Source organism: Ananas comosus, unplaced genomic scaffold (assembly GCF_001540865.1).
Source record: "Ananas comosus cultivar F153 unplaced genomic scaffold, ASM154086v1, whole genome shotgun sequence".
In the NCBI taxonomy this organism is placed as follows: Eukaryota; Viridiplantae; Streptophyta; class Magnoliopsida; order Poales; family Bromeliaceae; genus Ananas; species Ananas comosus.
The window spans coordinates 166905-171685 of NW_017892594.1; positions in this window are offsets into that span (position 1 = coordinate 166905).

Sequence of the window (4781 nt, forward strand, 5' to 3'; positions counted from 1 at the left end):
CTCCCATGACGGTGAGGAAAAGACACACCCATCTCCAAAAAGTGAACAAAGATGTAAAGGGTAGAAGAAAATAAGAATAAAAAGTAAAAAAAACAAAGAAAAAATTTTTTCTCTTTGAAAGACGACTATATATCGTTGCTGCTACCGAAAAGTCTAAAAATCAGAGAAAAATGAAGAAGAAGATATTGCATTGTCAAAATAAAATTGCACTGTCTTAAAAGAAAATTACACTGTTTAATACGAATGTTATACTATTCGAGGTGAAAATTACACTCTTTGAAATAGAAGTTGCACTCTTTCAACAAAAATTATACTATTTCAAAAAAAATTGCACTATTCTCGAACCCTCGTCGTCTTTTTTTCTTCTTTTTCTTCCTCTTCTCTTCACCCCCTTCTTTCCTTCCCTTCCTGCTCTCTTTCTTACCAAGGCGAACCTCTTTACCTCGCGGGCCGCAGAGTGCCGAAGCATAAAAACGACCTTATCACCTTCGTTCGCTCTGCTCTTTCTTGGGCCGGCCCCGATTTCTCCTTCTCCTTCTCCTCCTCCGGCATCGACAGAGGTAGAGGCAGAGGCGGAGGAAGAGGAGACGGCACCACCCTCGTTACGATCACCAAGGGTCACCGGCACCAGCGGAAGAGAAGATGAAAGAAGAGGAGGTGGCGCTGCCCTCGTTACCAACGTCGAGGGCCGCAGAGGAGGTGAAGGAGGTGATGAAGGTCAGAAAGAGAAAAAAGAACGAAGAAAAAAAGAAGAAGAAGAGAGAGGTAGGTTGTTTTTGTGTTTCGGTACTCCGATGTGGCATAAAGTGTAGGGAGGCTCGCGTTGGTGAGGATGGGGGTCGAAAAGGGAGGGGGAGAAGGAGGAGATGGTCAAGGGAAGAGGAAGAAGAATAAGAAGATGAGGGATGAGGGTCAAAGAATAGTGCAATTTTCTCTAAAATAGTGTAATTTTTATCGTAATAGTACAACTTTTATTTCAAAGAGTGTAATTTTTATCTCAAAGAGTGCAACGTTCATATTAAACAGTGCAATTTTCTTGTAAAGTAGTTTAATTTTATTTTAACAGTGTAACCTTTATCTTCTTTTTTATTTTCTCTAGGTCTTAGACATTTCGTAGCAGCAACGATATATGATGGTCTTTTAAAGAGAAATTTTTTTATTTTTTTACTTTTTATTCTTTTTTTTCCTACCCTTTGCATCTTTGTTCTCTTCTTGGAGATGGGCACATCTTTTTTTCTCACCCTCACAGGCAGCGAGCACCTCCTCGGCAACAGCCTCATCACCTCCGTCTGCTCCGTCTTCACTCGAGCGCGCTCTGAGTTCTCCTTCTCTTTCTCCGGCGCTGGTGGAGGACAAGGAGGTAGCACCGTCCTCGTTATCGTCGCCGAGAGTCGCCAGCGCCGGCGGAGGAGGAGATAGAGGAAGAACATGTGGCATTGCCCTCGTTACTGTTGCCGATGGCCGCGGAGGCAGTAGAGGAGGCGATGAGGGTTCGAGAGAAGAAAAGAACGAATGAAAAAAAAAGAAGAGAGAGAGAAAGGAATAAGGATATTTTGGTCAGCTTGTTGAAAATCTGACCTGAATTTGCAAAACCCAAAGTAGTTGCCCACTTTTGCAAAATCGCAAAACTAGTGGATTTTTTATGCAAATTGGCCAATTTTTTTTTATCTATTTTGATTGTTCTAATATACAAATTCTATAATAATTAAAGCATACTTTATATATTTATGATATATATTGGTGTAGTTCTTACATGCACCCATTAGACCGTGCATTACTCTTAGATTTTAGTTATAGAGAATCTAAAATTAGAATTCAATTTGTTGATAGATCTAGTGATGCTTGAAAAGCTTATATATTACAAATTATGTATTTTTGACATATTATTAAATAAAAAATTACAGTTCTCTAATCTAATATATATAATATATTAGATCTTGACAAACGGGCAAGGTTGCAGCTTGAGTTGTTGGTCAGTATGTTTGGAGAGTGCTGAATTGAGTTGAAGCCATTTTGGCACAAAATGAATATGAAAATAGACTTAAAATTGAAAATCAGCTCAATTTGTGTTTTGTACATTCTGGATGCGTGGATGTTATTTAGGGCACCTGAAAGTTGCGATTGAGGAATTGAGGTTTCGAACCTCAGTTGCAGATGCTCGGATGTATCGTTTGAGGACTGGATGTACTATAGCCACGTTTCGGATGCTCGATTGTCATTGTAACGGTATGAGAGTGGGTGAGAGTAATGTGAACACAGCAGTGCGCACGTGGCAGTAAGAGTGACTCAACAGGGAATTTCGGCATAGGGTCCGGGTGCCAAAATGTTTTTAGGCATTGCTATGATTGAATTGGATGGAAGTCCGGGTGCTCGAGTTGGTTTCGGGCAAAGGTTTGATAGCTTTAGGCGCATCATTGCATTTGGAGGGCACCCAAATGTTTGTGGATGTGATGGTTTCAGATCTATGAATGTTGGCACTAGGCACCTGAATCCTGGCTTTTGAGATGAGGTGCATTTGTTGGAGATGCCGAGGGCTTTTTAGCTTCTCTCTTTTTAGCCTATATATAGACCCAAGGGTATTTGGCTGTCATTCTTTACACACTTTGATTCTACTGAGTCTTTTTCTTCTTCTTCCTCCTCTTTTCCCTGCCATCGTTGGAGCCTATTAAACAGAGAGCCCAGGAGTTGACCTTTCCCTTCGTTGGTAGCCAGTTAGAAATGAGAGGCTTGGGTAGCTAAGAAAGAGAGTGCTCAAAGGAAGGGAGTTTGGGGTGTTCATCCTTACATCAGCGCTAGAGGTAGGTGATCGATTTGTTTGTTATATTAATTGAGGATTGTCAACTAGGATTTTAGTCGACATAGATTTTTGTTGCGAGTTTTTGTACTCGATTTCTAGGAATTGGGTTTGAGTTATTTCTTGTTGTTTTTCTAGGTGATGTGAGGAGTGGAGTGTTGCGCATGGGTCTCCTTTCCTTCCCTTTCCTTGGAGTAACAATCTTGGTGGGTTTTACGTCACCAAAAATGGCGGACTTTTTATTGTCTATTTCTTGCATAATTAGTTATCTACAGATTTTTGTGGTTGAGACTGCATGTAGTCTAGATGCCTTTATGATAATGCGAGTTGCGTGCTATCAGAGATATGATAATCTACTTGATGATTTATGTATACGCATGCGAGTTGTAATAGGGGCCGCGTTCAGTGCGGCGGTATTGGACAATTATTAGATAGTGAGAGTTATGCTATTGTGCCGATGTAATATTTGAAGATTCTGTTTATAGGCGAATTCAAATTTTGAATTTGAATTGCATTTCATTCCTCTCTCCCCATTTGGGAATCTCTCTGCTCAGTCTCTTCCGGCCTTCACGCCTCTCGGCTCGCACCTGCCCGGTTCTCTCCCTCTTCTATATATAATAAATAATATAATTATATACTAATATTTGTGTGGCGTGTATATATATATGTTGTGATTTTTTGGTGAAGACGGAGAGAGTTGGAATTACGTCACACATTTGCGATCAATAAGGGAAACAAATTCGTGCTATTTCATGTATATCAGCAATGTCGGAAAGCGTTGCGGTATAGTCGATTCGCAAATCTGAACTGACGGATCCCATAATCAGCGTCTGAATTATTGAGAAGGGCCGATTTTGCAAGATATGTTTTTCGCAAAAAGTCCCAATATTTCATGGTATTCCGAATTGCACGGGATCGCTCATGGAGGTGCATTCTTCATTTTACAACGTGCCTGTGGGGCTCAGTTAGTAATTCTGTAGAATAGGCGAAGTTTTGCGGCAATTGATGAAGGTAGAGATAGTAGGAATTAGGGTTTTCTTCTCCCCAACCCTACCGCTAAACCTACTTGCACATACCCGAGCCCCAACTACCTCCCCCCCTCATCTGCTAACTAAGTGCACGTGTCACGCCCAGGGTACCAGCGGAAGCATATCCGGTACGTGCACAGACCCGGCCTACACCTGCAGTATATAAGGCGTACTACAAAGAAAGCGAAGTCGATCATGGAAAATACACAAAGACAGTCCTTAATGCACTGATAGTCAGAAGCAACTGTACAAGTTCGATATACTATCAGTAAAAAACAAAAGATGTACAATCGCAAAATCCATCGTCTAGAGAGCCAACAGTAGCACAACAGTAACATCGGGATCAACAGTAATTAATATCACGGAGTAATACCAAAAGTAGATACAATGGTGTCTCTCTATACAAAGGACAATCCCGTCGGCCGTAGCACCGAGTAGCAGGTGATCGACTAGCACCGCTCCTAGCAAAGTCTAGCTAAGAACGCGACTCCCTTGCCAACGATCCCTAGCCTCTACTGCGCAGATAGCTCTGTAGAAAACAATCACCAAAAGGGCGTGAGAAACTATTAAACTAATAGTTCCCAAAGTGGTAACCGCCAGCCTCGCGAAATTACTACCACTGAGGCTCATTGATGTACTGAAAGTAAAGTAAACGATAAGTGCAAGATATAAAAATATGCAGTGTCTAAACTCAATAACAGGCAATGTATTCAACTGTAAAACATGATTTCTGGCAGTAATGATCAACTGAAAATAGAAGTTATCGCAACTACTATAACATACATAAACACTACATCATAGAAGTGTAAAGTACACTGTACACTACAACTAATAGTCTCAATTCATTAACTACATTCATGTTTTCACGTTTCATTCTCATCACGAAGTAGGCTCTACTGCAAATGGGCCCTAGTCGCCCACGAAAAATGTCGTTAGGACCTCAAGGTGCCAGCTGCCCG